The sequence below is a fragment of the Pseudophryne corroboree genome, chromosome 7 (genome assembly GCF_028390025.1).
Source record: "Pseudophryne corroboree isolate aPseCor3 chromosome 7, aPseCor3.hap2, whole genome shotgun sequence".
Lineage (NCBI taxonomy): Eukaryota > Metazoa > Chordata > Amphibia > Anura > Myobatrachidae > Pseudophryne > Pseudophryne corroboree.
Genome location: NC_086450.1, coordinates 378,724,770 through 378,744,860, shown reverse-complemented (window position 1 = coordinate 378,744,860; position 20,091 = coordinate 378,724,770). Strand labels below are relative to the sequence as shown.

At 42.3% G+C, this 20,091-nt stretch overlaps 1 long non-coding RNA gene across 1 annotated transcript in view; it reads right to left on the bottom strand.

Annotated features, from left to right (window-relative positions):
* Positions 1-890: 890 nt before the first annotated feature.
* LOC134945339 (uncharacterized) overlaps positions 891-20,091 on the bottom strand; it is a 113,786-nt gene continuing 94,585 nt past the window's right edge. Inside the window, exons 3-4 of the long non-coding RNA XR_010182101.1 lie at positions 2,882-3,094; positions 891-2,280 (exon numbers count right to left, since the gene is read on the bottom strand). This is a non-coding gene — a long non-coding RNA (uncharacterized LOC134945339). The remainder of the gene's footprint in view (positions 2,281-2,881; positions 3,095-20,091) is intronic.

Here is a 20,091-nt window from a genome sequence, read left to right as displayed (position 1 = left end):
AATCTAGGTTTCGGTGTCTGGATAAGTCTGGTGGCCTTTTGTTGTATAGTCCCTCCAAGGTGACTCAAATTGTGTTCTGCTGCTGCTTTCTTCATAACATGTGTTTGCAACAACATCTGCCACATGTTGAGGAGGAGGAGGAAGAAAGCAGCCAGCAAGCAGAGGAATTAGAGACATCTGGTGATACTTTGAGTACAGATGTAGGGAGACAGGTTTGGCAAGAGATCATCAATCGCTATTTCTAAGGTAAGTTTGGTTTGCTTATTCCATTTGTTGTGTAATCATAAATAGATGTTTTGCCTTTTTTCCCCAAAACCATTACTCAGAATGTGTCTGTCTCTTTGACACATACAAACATACCCTCGCTTTATGAAAAACAAATGTCGCATGTGTATTGTGCATGTGTATTTTTATACTCAAAACAACAGATTATGAGTGGCATGCATTAAGTCTGGATAAGTGATCGTAAACTTGCAGTGCTAATTTCTTACAAGCCCACGTTATCCATTTAGTATTTCACTTTATCATTGTGTGTAACATCCTAATGCACAGGTTCACAAACTCGGCCCTCAGGACCACACACAGTGCATGTTTTTCACGTAACCCAGTAGAAGCACAGGTGTATGAATTACTCACAGACATATGTTAAAAGGTTCACATGTGGAGCTAATTATGTCACTTGTGATTCTGTGAGGAGACCTGCAAAACATGCACTGTGTGGGTTCCTGAGGGCCGAGTTTGAGAACCTGTGTTCCCAAAATACACTCCTCAACATATAATATGTTAGCCTTGAGGAATACATGTGTCCCTATGTGTGATGCACCATCATATTTAAGACACACAAACTTACTGTAATCAGGAGTAATTTATTTCCTAATGTTTGATGCTGTAAACTTGATTATGTGTAAGTAAATACACAGTTTGCCACACATATACATTATTATACACATTCTTTGATTTTTGTTGTAAAAGTACATATTTGTTTGTTTTAGCATCATGTGTAAAAACATTCTTACTAATTTTTAACACACACAAACATGTCCCAACAATACTGACATTCATTTTGTCAATGTTTTAAAAACAAAACAAAGCCAACATATTACAAGCTTTTTACGCAACTCAATTGTGTTCTTCTTGTAATGTTGTATAGAGAAGATAGCTAAAATATGTATAAATAACATTGTAATTTGGATTGTCTGCAGGAAAAGAGAATGATTGGAATCTAGAAAGAGTAATGATTAGAAAAAAATCAAGTGGTCAGTTTACTTCCTGCTAAAGACATTCTGCCTGGCTGGCAATTATTGTGTCTGCAGAAAAAGAGAATGATTGGAATCTAGAAAGAGTAATGATTAGAAAAAAATTAAGTGGTCAGTTTACTTCCTGCTAACATGTATGTGTGGCTCCATCAACATTTCCCTCCTCCAATACAAAAAAAAATGGTAAAGAATAAATGTGCGTACAAATTTTATGTTGTTGTTTGTACCACTTATAATTAATGATGTTGAAAAAATTGTCAAGGAGCTAAGTGTTATATATTTTTTGCCAAAAATACACTTACTAACTATTTTGAGTTACTTATCACAAATGTCTAACTTGTATTTTTTTCATGTTTTTTTTTGGTGGATGCTTGTCCTGCCCTTTGCCTTTAGCACTGTCATGTTGTCGTGCTCTGGTGGAGCGTCTTGGTGGTGATGAGACTGGCATGATATTTGGAGTAGTCGTACCAGAACTGCTGCTTGTTTGCTGTTGGTGCATGCATCTGAGTGTTTCATTCAGGTTAGTGAGGGTGGCATTGAGTTCACGTGTAGCAGCATTTTGATTGTCTACTATTCGGAATAAACTTTCATTAATCTTTTGATTGTTTTGAAAAATGCTCATATAACTTTGCTGTTGTCTGTGCTGTTCTTCCATTATGCACTGTAAGTTGCCCATGATCTGTGTAATGTCTGTATGCATGAGTTCCATGGTATTGCCTATTCTGGTTGTTTGTTCATTTTGTCTACTCAGATTTCTTGATATTCTTCTGAGGTGAGATGGTAGGCTTGCAAACATTTGTGTCTGCTTACGCAGGCAATCTTCATTAGTGGCCTGCTGTCTAGCCCAAATGGACCAAAACACCTGATCAGGGCCTTGTGTTCCTGGTGTTGTTGTGCTTTGCTGTGGTGGTGTACTCACAGGTGCTGGGGGGCTCATTCCTTGGCTGCATTTCTAAGATGTTTGTCTCCTCCATGTCACTGTGTTGCTGTTGTTGCAGAGGGATGCTGTTCCCAGGACTAGAAGCTGAAATGTTAAACAAATCTCCGTTAGCTATCCATATGTTTGAGAAATGTAAACAAATCACTACACATGGAACACATGTCATTCACTGTTGCTTTCAACTATTCTGCCTAGCAACATCATCACTCATAGCTTAAATACATACATATGCCTGTTTGTGGCAAATGTGTCTGGTTACTTAATTGTGAAAGCAAACACTTTAGTTTTATTGTAGCTCACACATACTCTACCATAAAAACACATTGGAATACATAATATGTTACCTTATAGCTTTGTTCAAACAAACATAGTAATGTTTTTATATGTATTTTGCAATGTTACCTCAAACACACATGTGAAATTTGGAAAAATTACCTTATTTTTTGCCAAAAAAACAACATGCTTTTTTGTTGCAGCATCTTACACACAATGTCATACTGTATGGCTCAAGTGGACATACATATCTTTACTGGATGTGGACAAGGCCATTTTGCTTGGATTCCATTTCAGCTTTTACTTACTGCGGTAAGTATTTAAGTTTTTGATGTGTTTTGACTTAATGCGGTTATGAAATATTTTGATTACATTCTGAAATTTTTCACATTTATTTCAGTTTGATACTCACAATCAAGATGAGGGGAGTGTGGATGACGTCTTGGAGGTGTGTCCAAAATTTGAAGTGGGGGGACAGAACATACGGACGATAATCTTCGTGGCGGGGTAGCCTGCTGTGTTTGGGCCGGGACATACGACCTTGCTTTCTTTTCGGCCACAGGTTTTTTGTGGTGATGTCTTACAGAAGTGCCACTTCTGCTGCTCCATACTTCTTTTGATGGACCTTTTAATGAAAGTGCAATTTTGTTATGGCCATTCCTTTACAAGCATAAACAAAAAACCCACACACATCTTCATTTTGTATTGAAAGGATAAATATTACAGATGCAATATATAAATTGCTCTGTGATGTGGCACTCCAAAGACACATTACCACTACATGAGCCAAAACAAAATGTAGCATTTTTAAAAAAAATTACACTGCAGTGTGGTGTCACGGTACAAATACAAGCAAAACATTATCAAAGAAATAGTGTTATTTTAATTAAATAATTAACATTATCTAATAATGACATTACACATGTAAGTGGTTTCCAAACCACTTTCCAGTACTCCAGCCTCTAACATGACAACCACTGTTTTTTAAACATTGCACATGGATCACTTAAATATAAAACAGTCACAATTTTTAATTAAAAAACCACCAAAAGGAAAACATTATTGCAGGACAATTCAGAGACACACCAAGTCCAAACTACACATGCAAAATATCTGTCAGAAAAACACATGACATACAATAAAGTAAGATGTGACATTGGCTTTTGTATAAAACATTAACCAAAACAATGTATTTGCTGACACACACTTGAAGATGGGAGTAATATGCAACGTCACATGACACACATTTAAAATAAAATAAAATAAAATAATCATAGAATGTAAATGCAAATACACATGCTCACCATTCTTCCTGGGCCTATCTGAATCCCGGACATGGGTTGCAGAGACAACTTCTGGAGGTATTACACTCTGCATAGGCTCCTCATACTCCAGATATCTTGCAATATAGGGCTGCCCACCACCGGTTTTCCGAGCCGACTTGGCCTCCTTGGCCATTTTGGACTTGACACGTTGCTTTATGTCATAGTACCGTTTGCGACACGTGTCCTCCGTCTGCTTGACTACCCCCTCACTATTGACAGCAGCAACAACTTTCGCCCACAACACCGTTTTCCTCCGTGTTGGCACCTTGGCGGACTCAGGGCCAAATAGCTACCTCTGATACTTCATCAGCTCACGCACCAATGCCACATTTTCAGCAAAACTAAACTTTACATTCCGCCCAGTCTTAGTAGTGGTGCGTGGCTGTGGAGCACTCTGACTGTCACTATCACTTGAGGCTGCTGCAGCAACCTCACCCACCTCCTCCACCTCACTAACCTCACTAACACTCACCTCCTCCACCTGACCAACCTCCTCCCCCTCACTCACACCCTCCACCTCTGAGTCACACATAATTGTGTGTCTAAACAGTTAACACAGGAAAAAAAAAAGACAAACAACACACCCCTCCACTACCACTACACAACACACACACACACACACACACACACACACACACACACACACACACACACACACTGACAAGGGACTATAAAGAAAAATAACTTGGACTAAAAATGAGACAAAACCACAAAATACAAGACAACAAGAATGACAAGACGACTTTCAAACACAATACTACACTCAGAAATCGCTACCAACACTCCTCACCAAACCACAAATTCACCTACCTCCACAGCACAACCTCCCTCTTCCTCACCACTAACTAAACCCACGAGGTGCGGACGGTTTGGGGCGTATTTATATGGTTGCGCACAGACACTCCTACCTTCTGAAACACAACCAATCACGAACGGGGATGAAAATCGAAACTGAAAGTGAAAATGCGGCCGCGGGAAAAAAAAACCCTGCCGCGTTTAACTTAGGAAAAAAAAGCAGCAAATACAACAAAAACACGTACGCAAACGACAATGACGGCCGTAAATGTGCCAAAAAAACCGACTGACATCGACATTGGAAAACACGACAACCATAAAGTCGACTGCTTCGTAACTTTGCGTATATGGATTCAAAAAGTTGCATGAAAATGCACCCGATACAAAACGAGTTTAAACACTACACAAACCGACTCAAACACGAATATTAGTAAATATTGCCCATGGTCTTAAATTCCTGGGAATCTAACACATACAAAAACAATAGAGAGGAGGAAACTTTTAAGAAAAGACATCTAGAAGTGAAAACCAGTGGATCTAAAGAATGAAAACCCTCTGTGGATTTCGATCTTGAATCCTTTTTAATTCAATATATGATTTAATCTATATTCTTACCTTACTTTCATTACATTTTCAAATACCATTTGATATTTATTTAGTTATTTCTTTATTTTCTTTATTTTCAATATTTCTTTTCATTTCTATTCATTTTATTATTTGTATTTGATTGTTTTTATTGTTATTTTTATTTATATCTATAGGTTTTTTTTTCCCAATAAACTTTTTATTGAGACATCATTGATATCATATTACAAAATAAAGATGTACAGAGAATGTAAAATACAGTAACATAAAGGGATTATAGCCAGAGGTCGTATAGCAAATTCACATATGTCAAACCATAACTTTTGCATTATAATTGAGTAATCTGTCAATACACTGATGGTATTATACCTCACAGACGTATCTATAAGGGGAGCCGTCATAATTGTCTATTCTTAAACCAAAGATAGAGGCTGGTCCTGCGCAGCCAGTCTAGTTAAGTACCATGTAGTGTTAAAGCGCAATGGAATTTGCTGCGCTATATAAGAAACTGTTAATAAATAAATAATAAATAGTGTTCTTGAGGCTGTTATGAATGTGTAGCCGTGTAGTGAGGGGCAAAGTGGATATATAAGATTCCCAGAGATTGAAAACTTGTTTACCTCTATCAACAATAGCCTCCACCCAATCCATCCTGAATATATGGTGTAGTTTACTCAAAAATAATGGTATCTGTGGTGGCGTGATATCTATCCACCCTTGTAGAATCGTTTTTTTTCCCGGCCGCACTAAGGGCTATCAGTAGTTTTTTACATTCTGATGGCATGCGAAGAGTGGGATCAATGATACCCAGAACTGCTTATTCGGGGGTAAAGGGCACATAGGTTATTAAATTAGCCTCCGCATATCTCCTAATGAGATGCCAAAAATATTGTACAATTGGACATGCCCACAAACAATGATATGTGTCAGCCTCACTCTGGTGGCATCTTGGGCAAGAGCGTGTTTCCGACATTCCCATATGGTAGCGTCATAACGGGGATAGATAAGTGTTATGATACACATTAAGAAATAATTCAGTGTACATGCTTGCTGGGAGGGTCTTTCGGGAGTATAGTAGTGCTTTTTCCATTGTTGGTATGGTCAGTCCAGGAGAGTGAGCCAACCATTTGGACATGCCACCTGTCACAGTGGCGTGGTCTAATATTGTCCTCAAAAATGTATAGTGTGTGGATATGGCCTTATGTCTCGGTACTGGGTGTAGTAAGAGGTTATCTAGTGGATTAGTCCAATCCCCCTCCGCAAAATGTGTAAGAATGTGCCTAACGTATAATTGTGTTTGCAAAAATGGAAGGGGAGACGAAACGACTACAGCATGTCTCGTTGAAACCTCTGAGAAGGTGAGCAAACGGTGGTCCTCCACAGTTACCAATGACCGAATCAATATGTTAGACCAGCCTCCCTCCATGTTGTAAAGGGATGGGCAGCCATGCCATCCAAAAACTCTGGGTTTTTAATTAAGGGCAAGTGTAAGGAGTAGTATTGATTCAATTTCGCATTGTGGCGCAGTATGTGCCACATTTTCTTAGTAGTGGGTTAGACCTGATATGGTCCGGTATCTCCCAATCACGTTGGTGAAGAAAACATGTCAGACCCACATGTGCTAAAAGGTTCTGTTCGAGGGATGTGTTCGTATATACAGAGCTATTTTGCAGCCAATCTCTCAAGTGCCTCAGAAGTGCAGCGTGGTTATAAACTACTACATCTGGAAAGTTGATACCTCCATTGGACTTAGGTTGGGCAAGTTTACGCAAAGCAATACGTGCCCGGCCTCCCTTCCATATAAAGGTTCTGATTAGTTTGTTGATCGTTTGGACGTCCTGTTTAGTCAGTAGTATGGGAAGTGTTTGCAGTGGATATAATATACGCAGTATTGCAACCATTTTTTGCAGGTTAGCCCTGCCTAGATATGACAGTGGAAGATGTTCCCATCTCTTAATATCATCAGTTAGAGTGTGTATGGCCTTGCTTACGTTGATTTTGTATAGTTCAGACATATAGCGTGGCACCATACCCCCAAATATATAATATAAGTGGACGCCCAGTGTAAGGTAAAGTGTGAGGTCCAACTCGGACATGTCACATTACCATACAACAGTAGCGCTTTAGATTTATCCATATTGATACTAAAACCTGAAATGCGGCCAAATAATTGGATCTTGTCTAGGATCAAATTAAGGGAATGCTCAGGGTCAGATATATACAAAAGGATATCGTCAGCGAAAGCGGACAGCTTAATTTCCTGTCCACCCACTTTTATACCATGAAAAACCGACCAATCCTGCAGTGTCCTAAGCAACGGGTCGAGGGCCAGATTAAATAGCAGCGGCGATAGAGGGCATCCCTGGCGGGTACCCCTTTCCAAAAGGAACCGTTGGCCCCTGATCCCATTTATTAATAAAGAGACAGATGGATTGTCGTAGATGTATCGGACATAATTAATAAAGCCCGTATCAAAGCCTCTTCTCTCCAGCACAGTAAACAAATGTGGCCACAAGACCATGTCAAAGGCCTTATTGGCATTGAGGCTGAGAAGCATATTCGAATCTGCACATGGAGATTGGGATGCCGCTACCGCCGCTAGCGCCATGTGGATTGCTTTAACCGCATGTCGACCAGTTACAAAACCCATTTGTGTTGTAGTGAGTATATCAGGGAGAATGAACTGAAGCCACATCGCCATTATCTTGGCCAATAGTTTGTAGTCAAGATTTAATAGACTAATAGGTCTGTATGAGGAAAGAAAATTGGCATCCCTACCAGGTTTGGGGATAAGTGTAATAAATGCCTCATTAAAGAAAGGAGATGGAGAGCTCCTTTCATGTATAGCTTGAAACAATTCCAATAGGGTGGGGACAATGTGGGCCTGTAATATGCGGTAGTAGTCTCCCGACAGGCCATCTGGACCCGGATATTTACCATGAGGTAAATTGGAGATAACAATGTTAATTTCCTCCGTCGTTATTTTTCCCACAAGAGCTTCTCTCTGGTCTCGAGTCAGAGGGGGCAATACAACATCTGTGAGCAGCTGTGATTGTATGTCAGCAGGGGTGGATTGTGAACAAAAAGCGGCCCTGGAAAAATTTGTACTAGTGGCCCCACATAGGCAGCACCAGAGGTGTAAGGTCTAGCCATGGGCCATGGCAGCAGCACCCTCCCCCCAAAACTTTCCAGATAGTGGGCATGTCTAGCATCAAGGTGGAAGTAAAAAAAAAAAATATTATGATCACATTATTTGATACACCTTCAGAATTTAGGAAACTATATCATTCTTTAGAAATATATATTTTCTTGCTTATTACACCAACCGTATCAAAATCACTATTCACCCAATCCTATATGTCAGCCAAGCAGGCAGACAGAGCATACACTAGATGATCTGCAATCACAGGCTAAGTAGCAAAGTAATTTTCATATATGCAAATTATTTAGCATCTTATTCATTATGTCTATAAAAAGGACCACATGTCCTCAAACAAAACAGGCCCCACGGGTGTGTCGGCCCACCGGGAATCTTCCCTGTGAACCCTATGCCCAATCCGCCTCTGTATGTCAGTATCTATTTGTGCCAAGCTAAACAAGGATTGAAAATAGGATTGAAATTGTTCCACTATTTCTTGAGATTTGGTGATAATACGACCGGACCTGGGGTGGTGTATAGTGGTTATGATGCGTCGTGTTTTGGGAGGCCGGGAAATGACCGCCAGTAATCTACCAGCCTTATTACCCCATCTATAAAATGTATTTTTGTAAAGTCTAAGGAGTGTTTCGCCTGGGTGGCTAAATAAGTTTCAAGCAGGCGCCTAGCCTGCTTATATTCAGTAAGGGAGAGCTCTGTTTGAGTAGAAGTGTATGTTTGGAAGGCTGTGGACATTGCCGCTTTTAACGCAGTGTATTCCAGTTTGGATTCCCTTTTTTTCCGGGTGACATAACTAATAATGTGACCCCTCATCACTGCCTTGGAGGCGTTCCAAAAGATGTCAGGTCTATCCCAGTAATCTATATTTTCATCTACATAATTGGTCCAATGATATGTGAGATCCAATTTAAAATCCTCTAAGTCTGCTAAGTATTGTGGGAATCTCCAGATATGATCTGTTGAGTGCATATGGGGGTGGGTTAGTGCCAACGTGACAAGGGCATGGTCAGAAATCAATATGTCAAGTATGTCCACCCCAGCAACCTGGGACATTAAGTCATCGGCAATTAAGATCCTGTCAATACGAGACAACGTTCCATGTGCCAGTGACAAATGGGTGTGCATTTTGTCGGTTGGGTGTAGCAATCTCCATGTATCAGAGATGTCTAGGGAATCTCTAAATGTCAGTAAATGTCTGCTCTGGGAGTCAGTGGTTCTTGGCATAGTCGGTGACATGTCAACTGTAGAGTCGTCTACCATGTTATAGTCTCCACCCACTATTAGAGAATAATTAGTTCTGCCTAGAAGAATGTGTGTGATGTCTTGAAGGAACATGTGTGTATTAACATTCGGGGAGTATAAATTGACAAGGGTAAATTTGGAATGAAAGAGCTCTATGTCCATTATGATATATCTGCCTTCGGGGTCAATGGTTTCTGTCAAAACAGTGACGGGGAGATTTTTTCAAAAAAGTATGGCAACCCCTCTGATTTTCATACGGAAAGGACCAGAAATACAAGAACCAAGCCATGGAGCTTTCAATACATTTTCCTCACCCGTCAACCAGTGTGTTTCCTGTAAGAAAATCACATCCGGGTGAGAGCGTTTAAGGTGCGTGACCACACGTCGTCGCTTGACAGGGGAATTAAGTCCTCCTACATTCCAAGAGATGAATTGTAGTGGCTTTGGGGGTATTACCTCAGATGAGGAAGAATCTGTTGGTGGCATGGCTACCCAATCCCCTCAGGGCAGTGAATTATCTGACGGATAAACAACATAAGTAAGCATATATTGGCAGCTCCCCTCCTAACCCAAGATCCCCAGGGTAGTAAATATTTTGACAGCAGTAACATCAGTATAACATGAAATGCAATGCACAGTCTCAGTATTTGAGATATCAATTGTGTATCATAATGTCTCATACCTCTATTTTCTAACATTTTCCTAACAACCAAAACTATGGTGGGCACCAGCTAGGCCTAGTGGTGCACACACTGAACACTATAAAAAATAATCACTGAATTAGTAAGAATAAATACTTATAGGTAAATACAGAATCAACTAGAATAAGAAAGAGAAAAAGAAAATTATTTTTTTTAAGGTAGGTCAACACATATCCGCCCGAGGCGGTGGTACCCGAACCGTTCAACCTTTTGCGCCCCGCTGACTGATACCCTAGCTAATAGACAACCTTGACGGGGATCCGTGAGTCAGGAAGCGAGACCGCGTCATCTCTGGGTAAGTATAAAACATCTGATTTCCATTCTCTAAGACCTGCAATTTAGCTGGGTACAGCAGGGCGAATCGGATATTTTTACTGTGCAAGTGGGAGCAGACGTCAGAAAATTATTTTCTTTTCTGAGCCACAGCTGCCGAGAAATCTTGGAATATCAGGATCTTGTGGCCCTAGACTAATAATTCTCTGTTTTTACGGTAAGCTGCGAGAATTTGTTCCTTTGCCCTGTAGTCTAAGTAGCGGGCGATGACTGGTCGAGAACGCTTCCGCGCCCCGTCCTGCATCGCTCCCAGCCTATGTGCTCTTTCGATATATGGGAGTTCAATATCATCTACGATTCCCAATGAGGTCGGGAGGTCTACACTAAGATAGGAAGAAAGAGCCGTGCCCGTCAAGGACTCTGGAATACCACTAAATCTGAGGTTATTTCTGCAAGATCTATTTTCCAGGTCCTCAACTTTATCCTGCAATTGTTCAATATATTTGTCCTGAGTTGATACCCCCTCCCGACAAGACTGGACCAAGTCTTCAGTGTCACTCAGCCTCGTCACCATCGCGGTTATGCGCGTTGCATGGGAATCTATGCAAGCTAAGCCCGTGTCCAAGCGGGCTTGTAAGTCGTCAAATCATTTATCAAGCAAGGGCATGAGAAAATCGGAAATTTCTTTAGCTGTCAGGGGAGAGGATTTATCACTAGGTAAACTAGAGGATTACGACCCATGTTCAACTGGGGAGGGCTATCCCCACTTAAGGGGAGCATCCTTACCCGCTTTACAAGAATTGGTGGATTGTTTCGGGAGCATGGCTTTGTCGAGGTATTTGTCCATACCCCAGTGAATGAGATGTGGAACAATCAGCGTCTCCTATGGGCAGTGGTCCCGCAGGTACAGGCAATGATACTAAAGCTAAATTAATTATGTATGGAGCTCGAGCGGAAGTGCGAAACCAACCAAATTATTCAGAACATACTACAGTACATTAACCTTCCCATCAAAGGAAAAGAAAGCTGCAATTATTTACAATGGTCCATAACCTGCGAAAGAGTCCGGGAGGCGACCCAGGCAACAAACTATGGGAGACCCCAGCCAGGGAGCAAACCCATATCTAAAAACAATATAAAATGTCAAGCAATACAGAATGGAATTATCGAATAAAAACAACAAACGTCACATATGACGAACCACGAATGCGTTCAGATCGTGGTGCCTAAACATTCAGTTGTGATCACACTTATAGAGTATTGACCGCAAACTGTAGCTTATGAGATATAGAGGCAAGGACATACAGAGAAATAAGTGTGACAACACAATTTTTGATTTAATTTTTTTTTTTACATAAATAAATTTACACACAATTTCCAAGTGGCACCTTGAAAATGTAGGAGTGCAGCCAAAGAACCTGTGGAGATATTTCCAGTGCTGTACTCTATCAAGGACAGGTGAGAATCAATCAGAAGGTTTTGAGCCACTAGATGGCAGTGTTACATTAATTATGAATGGTGACAATACACAGGTGTCTAAACTGTTGCAATAAGGATTAACAAATCACCCACAATAAAACTGAAAATAAATAAATGATAATGGTAGTGAGGGTATGTCCCTACGGCCCAAGATGTGTAGTAGATGCAGTCACTCCAAGAACGAAATTGTGCAAGGTGACCGTGCAAAACACACCGTAAAACCCCAATGAGTGCAGGGTAATACAGGTGCTGTCCAGCAGGAGATTCCTCATAAGTTTGTCCACTAGGAACAGTTTTTAGGGCCCAGGACCAGAAATGGGAGTAGCCACCAATGATATGTAAGGAGAAAAGGGGGGGTGTAAGAAAAGGAAAGGGGAAAGCTGGGGTTCAGGGGGCGGGAGAACACACTAGGTGGGAAGGGAAGAATATTAGTAGGGGGGAGACAAATACCGGGTTAGTAGGAGACGATGCTGCACGGTGGTGAAATACAGGTGTTTCTAGTCAGCAAGCTCCAAGCAGATGACGGCCAGGGGGGTGTGAAGGCTTCGTCCCGGTCACTCAGACTCCAGCAGCCAAGGTCTCCGGACATCAGGGGCAGTGAGCAGATAGGCAAGATCACTGCACAGGAGCAGCATCCACGGGGCAGCGACCTCTGCACCTTCGGATGATCAATGGTCCCGCAGGCGGATCTGTAAGGTCTCCCAGCAGGTAGATGCGTGGCCCGGGCACTAGCTCTGCAGATAGACAAGCGCAGCGGGGCTATGAGATAGTGCGTCCGCAGCAAGCGGCACCATGCAGCTCCGTCGTCTCAACAGGTCTGGGGAAATGAAGTTGAGCTCCCCGTACCACAGCCGTTCTCCACCCAAAGAGGAAGCCAGGTCCCGGCAGCGGTTGATCCCCGGAGAGGCAGCGGTATCGCCGGTGGCGTCTCGCGGTCACAGGCACCCCTTCACCGTCGGCTCCTCAGCAGTCCCGGAGCTGGGGGAACATCCACGCCAAGCCCTAGTAACAGTAGGGTAAGGTAAGAGGTGCAGCAGCTCTTCTCAAAGAAGCACCGTTCCTCCCAATATTGGCGCCACGACACGCCACAGGTTGTTGGGGAGGCCTGATACACTGCAGGCCAGACTCTGGCGGAAATAAGCTCTAAAAATCCCAATTTTTGGCTTTAATGAAAAAGCGTTGTCCCCTCCATGCATAGGAGGAGGTAAGTCCCCGTAATCAGCGATGTTAATCAAGGATGCAGCCAGATTGTAGAGAGGGGGAACGGAGCTAGTCTAAAATGCGGCCACCTTGATGCACCACCCACCGGAAGTCCATTTATATCTATAGTTATTATTTCTCTTATGTTGTTATTTATTACTTATATACTGTACTTTATATTTACTATGTTACATACTTCACATACATTTTTGGACAGCCTTTGCAATGTAGACAGACCTGTGTGTACGTTTAACCATTATTATGAACTTCATTTCACAAATAAAAATTCTAAACCAAGACCCAATTTGGGAGCCAATTAGGGAGCCCAACTGGTTACAAAAGGAACAAACCCACACCACTACAAAGTGGTCCCCTGGCGCTAATTCAATTAATTGATTTAGTGAATATGTTCTATAGAACTGATTTAAAACTTAAGAAATCTACATGCAGCTCACTACTAAAGGGGACTTCTCTGCCCCTTCTTTACGATACTCTAGAAAAACAAAATATGTAGACAGCGCTTAGCAGATTTCTTATTAAAATTATTTTTATTTCTTAGTTTATTAAAATGATGTAAAAATCATTCTTTTACCTCTACAAGTAATTTCATACAATTCTTCTAAAATAATTGCAATTAAAACATGGCTATATAGACATAAGACATTCCTTACACATCTGACTGAGGAAGCCGCCGATGTTTGGAGGCGGAGAAACGCGTCTCTTCTGATCCTATTTTACTGAATCAGCACACCACGTACTTGCTCTAACAAGCTGGAAAAACGCTGAACGATCTCCGGATAAGGCTCCATTAAAAGGCATTTGAGCACCAGAGCCGGGAGTACTATGCAATGGAACCCAGGAGGAAGCATGGTAATGATGTGCTGCTAACATGGCCATGTTTAAAACACTTGCTGTGACACCTTACTAACTTTGCCTTGGTGAGAGAAATAATCAATGCATGCATCAATGCAACCAGCTAATTTTTCTAATTAATTGACTGTTACCGTGCACTAAACCAGTGATGTTTTCAAAGGGGACCTAAAATCATTTTATTTCGCATGTCAAGTTTATACTTGGAAGCAAAGTATAAAATATCACTAGATGCTATCCTGAACAAGAGACTTCACAAGAACGGCTCTGCTACATTGCATAAACAAAGTATCTGTCTCCAGCTTGATTTAATTGAGTAACTAAACATCAGAGTGGAATTGGGAGACATTGTTGCATTGAAGTGTAACCAGTGTGAGCTAACTGTATCTAGTTGTCTGTTTAGTGTTCGTTGTAAGAACTTTATCCACAGAGCGGAGTTCTGAATGGTATTAATGTGTAAGGAATGTCTTATGTCTATATAGCCATGTTTTAATTGCAATTATTTTAGAAGAATTGTATGAAATTACTTGTAGAGGTAAAAGAAGGATTTTTACATAATTTTATTAAACTAAAAAATAATTTTTTTTTTAATAAGAAATCTGCTAGGCGCTGTCTACATATTTTGTTTTTCTGATTACAAAAGGCATCCATAGAAGAACAGACCTGCACCCATCTGCAAGATAGGGATAGATACTTCTACGTTCTCTGCTCACTGTGACAGCAGGATGCAGAACACAGAAGTCCTCTGCACATTGCATCATCTGAAGCATCGGGATCGCAGCCAGCACTTGCACACCTGGGATGTCACAGGGACAGACTAGGGTAGGATCCTCCATTCCTATTCCATTACTTTTTACTATAGCACATCAGATTGTTTATGTTAGGCGCCGCGGTCCGTGGCGTCGCTCGGTCCATCTCCAAGCGACGACCGCGGCCGCTGCACCCTCCTCCTTGCCCGCCTGGCACCTAGCAACTAGGGACGCCGTGCGTGCTGAGCCACCGGGTCCCTAGCAACGCTAGGACGCCGGGCGCGCCGAGCCGCTGGGACCTTAGCAACGGGGACGCCACAGGCCGTTGCAGGGATTGATTAATTAAAGTGTTCACACATGTTCTCTGGTCGTGCAGCAAGGCAGCTTATTGGAGGGTTCCCTGTTAAATGCCTCCTCAGTGCCTCACACAGACGCCGGTGATAGCTTCCTGCATGCTGCTCATGTTTGGTGAACGTCTGTTCCTGGTCTGCTGTGTCCGGTCTCTCCAGTTCTCTGAGTCCCTGAATCTTGGAGTTTGTCATCTGGTCCCAAGGAGTTCTCCTGGTCCTCATTTACCTGTGGCAGTCGATTTAGGTTCCCACTTGGTTTCGTGAGTGGCGGCCCTGCCGCGTGTTATGGCCTAGGCCGCTTTAGTATTATTTTCTTGCATTGGAGCATTTGCGGAGGTTTCCGCTTCCATAGTCCTCTCCGGTACTCGGCGGTGCCGTGTAGGAGAGTGGACAAGTGGATTATTTTGGTTGTTCTTTTCCCTGGCGGTAAGCCGCGCATACTTTTAGTTTCAGGTTAGCCCGTAGCCCCTGGCCTTGTTGTTTAGTTAGAGGGCCCCTTGTTACTACCCTGCCTCGGTTCACTCTTTGTCTCTCCTTAAGACCTGAGGGGGCATCGGAGTTGGGCAGATGTAATCCGCCCTTCAAAGGCGGCTGCCATGGGCCCAAGAAACCATAGTCTCGCAAGAGTGAACTGACAGCACGGGTAGGACAACGGAGGTAGGGCGCCAGGGGCTATTCCCATTCCGTTTCCCCTTTCCAGCATTACATCCTGGTACTCTGGTCTCACAGTATAAGATCTCCCCTGACCTGAGTGTCTGGATCATTACAGTTTATGAATTTGTTATATTCTGATGGGAAGCTGCTCCAAACCATACAGGAGCCTAATTTACTTTAGACATAATCACAGCTTGTCACTTATTGCTAAATTTCCCTCCTGTTGGCTTATATTTGCTGATATGGGATGGGAGGCAGTAGTAGTTTGACTGCAAAGTAGAGCTCCCAAAGACGTAATTCAAAGGCAAAGAGGAGACCTGGTGGGAGGAAGACAGAAGATAAAAGAGGTGTGAGAAGCAGTAAAAATATAGACCCTGGGTCAAAAATTAAAACCTTAAGTCCTTTGGTCAATGGAGCGCTGGTGCAAAAGATCTGATGCATGCCCTCATCTGCACAGGTGAAGACATCACCAAACAAGATGGCAATACCCAGTAGTGGAGCAAGGCAGTCACATGTGGGGCCAGGTGGTACAGGGGCTCTCTTCTGGGACTGCCAAGATCAGCTCACCAGTAAGGCTTCAGTGAGATCTTAACTGTCGTGCATTGACTGCATTGCTTGTTGGCACTATGCCCAAGGGGCATAGAGCAATTTGGGAATTAGGCCTGAGGCATTAGCTTAGCATTATGCCATTTTAGATCCTGTTAGGTTGGGCACATATATACAGTCACTTCGCCATGGGTAAATTTAGGCAGGTGTCAGGTCCGTGACTCATTTTATGCAGGCACATGTCACTTTGTGACAGTCCTAGGAAGGAGGCTGGGAGCAATGAAAGGTGAGAAGGAGCCCGGGAAAAGGAGACATCTAATAAGGTAATTTTGATGGTAATGCTAATTGGTGGCCAGCGTTGTGATCACAAAACAATTGCGATCGCATCGCTGAGTCAGGAATTAGGTATGACTCCCTTCATACACAGCTAGGCTGTGTATGCAGCAGACCACTGCCATTTTTCAGGTCAAAGCAGCCATGTGTGACATCACGCAGCCGCCCCGAAAAAGGTCTGGACACGCCTTCTTTGTCTGGACCCCACCCATGCAACACGGTGTCGATGCCCGTCGCTTCCAATCATAGTGTGATCACATCATTCTGCGATGCTTACTGAATGAGGGCCAATGTGCTTACTTAAGATACCAAAGGATCTTGGCACATGACGCAAAGTATTGATGTTTAGTACTTTGTGCATGTACAAGACCCGTACCTCACATGATTAGTAGAGGTTCAGTGACATTAGACGCACTACGGCTGCAGACGTCGGTAAACTGACAGTTTGTGGATGGGCAGGGTGCAGTCAAGACAGAGAACACTTGGCCTCTTGTTCAGAGGGGTGTAGTATGTTATGCCGGCTGTCGGGGTCCCGGCGCACAGCATACCGGCACCGGAATCCCGACCGCCGGCATACCGACAGCATGGCAAGTGCAAATGAACCCCTTGCGGGCACGGTGGCGCTCCACGCTATCTGTTCTCCCTCCAGGGGGGTCGTGGACCCCCAAGAGGGAGAAATGGAGTCGGTATGCTGGCTGTCGGGATTCCGGCACCGGTATACTGTGCAGCGGCACCCCGACAGCCGGCAAACTGAAGACAACCCATTCAGAACTGTGGTGGCTGGCTTGCCTGATCACAGTGTCCTCGGCCTTAGCACTGAATCACAAATGGAAGCAGCAGACGTCTCCTACTGCATTACCATATTAGTGCATCTCTGCTGCTTCCAAGTACTGTAAATTAGCATATTCAAATTGGTGTCTCAATTAGCATAATAATTTATCTCAAACAGGGCTGTAATCTCTTAGTAGCCATATAATTATCACCAAACTAACCTGTTCTAAAACATAGATAAGCACAAAATAAACACTAATGAAAGATGTCAGGTAACCTTTGTGCTTAATCCCTGGCTATGTATGTGTATTATTGGTTAATAGACAAGGCTGTTTGCTGTTCTCTGCAATAAATAACTACTAATTTTTAACATCAATAGAGGGAAAATGAAGTAAAATCAAATGACATTGGAGAACCTGGGGATTCTCTTTCAAGCTGTGCCATGGTGATTGTTGACAGAGTTACACAATGTTTGGGGCACTCAGAGAGCACGTTGCAACAGTTCATGATGATTAAAACAATGTGATCACATTTCCTTTGCTGACCTATACAATTATTATTTCTAGGGCAGCAAAATGTCCGTGGTGCTAAGCAGAGGCATAAGTTCATCCCAGGTAACGTTTGGTGCCCAGCCCTCCCCAATTAAAAAAGGAAAATAATCATGGTGTGTGTGGTAAATATATATATATATATATATATATATATATATATATAAAAATATATAATAAAAGTTAATGAACAAAGGGCACCTGATAGTGCATGAATATGTTTTAGGGATTTATTCTAATACTGGGAGGAAAAAAGAGGAGAAATCTGTATCATTGACGCACTAGAAGAAAAGTTAATTATCATAAAATATAACCTTTATTATTATATATTAAAAATAGGATATATATTGGTTTCTTAACACAGACTACAGCGAAACATAGAGGTTAAAATCACAACACTAACAAATATGTGAATCAAAAAAGATTAGAAAAATGTGAATAAAGAATTAAAAACGTGTCCACGTGTGCTTACTAGTGTATAACACTCTCTGGTTGCTATATTTATCTGAGTGTTACCGACATTTGGTCACTCATGTCATTATCGAAAGCTGTCTCAGTTTTTAATAATTTGGTCCCACTGTCCGAGTTGTCTATCTTGAAAGTATATCGTATCACATGTGCACCGACCACTCAACAGCTATTACCTCATATGAAAACATCCATAATGTAGAGGCTGTGAGTGTAAGTAGGTGTAGGTATATTAACTAATCTCTCGTTGAAGAACACTTCTGTTATACATGTCTTCAATTACTATCACTGTATACTATGTCACGTATGCATCAACCACTCAACAAATGTTACCTCATAGGGAAACATCCATAATATGGAGGCTGTGAGTATAGGTAGGTATGAATATATTAATTGGTCTCCCATTGAAGATTACTTCAGTTATAGATATCTTCAGTTACCGTTACCATATGTCCCCTATACATATAATCCCAGATCAGATTCTACTAAGATACCTCCAGGTATCAGAACGTCTCACACTCCCTATCTATCTCACTGAAGGAATTATTCTGGGTTATTTGGTCAGGTGTGTGAGTAAAAGTTGCTTTAAGGGGTATAGCAATACCAATCTTAGTGTAGAGCAACCCACATACACATTAATCCATATTGGTCTTATTATATCTGACTGGAAGCGTAAGGAGGTGTTGCTTTTAAGGGGTATGGCGACCCCCGTTCTACAAAGGCAATCAGCAAATAGAGACACTTTAATCTTTATATATCATCTCACTTTCACAGTCTCTTCCATTAAAGGAGTAACCCTTATTTATTTGGCTAGAATATATAAGGTTCTCACCTTGACAAAGGGGCAGGTTGGCCCCGAAACATTGGCTCACAGGATGAAATAAACTACACGGTTGCACCATTTGCATTCCTGCATTGTATCTCAGAGTGCCGCTGCTTGTTTGACAAATCCAGAGGTATATATATATATATATATATATATATATATAAAATAATCTAGTACTCAAGTACGGAGATGTGCTTGAGCTTTCGTAGCCAACGATTTACTTTTTTTTCCCCCTGCAAGCACACCATAACAGAGAGGCAAACACTTAACTTCCCCTTTTCAGCAGACACAGAACCACACGTTGAAGCAGTACAATGCGATTTTATTGTTTCCAGCAAATGATGTAGTATATTTTACAGTCACATATAAGACCCCAACAGTAGTCAGCCATCATATGTCTGTCCTATCACTTTTATGTCCTGGTGAAACCTCTCACCTTGATCCTTAAGGCCCGTATTCACGGGCCGATGTGGGAGAGATGTGTGCTGAGCGAACCGCTCAGCACACATCTCTCCCCCCACTCAGCACAGCGCGATGTGTGCTGAGCGTGTGGGGGGAGAGGGCGGGGGGAGCTCATTTCACCCAGCGGGCCCATGGCAGGCCAAACTAGCACCAGCGATAGCCCCGCGCATCGCTATATCACTGTGGGGAGTACACACGGAGCGATCATGCTTAAAATCTAAGCAATCTAGACAGATTGCTTAGATTTTAAGCAGTGATCGTTCCGTGAATACCCCCCTTCACTGTAGT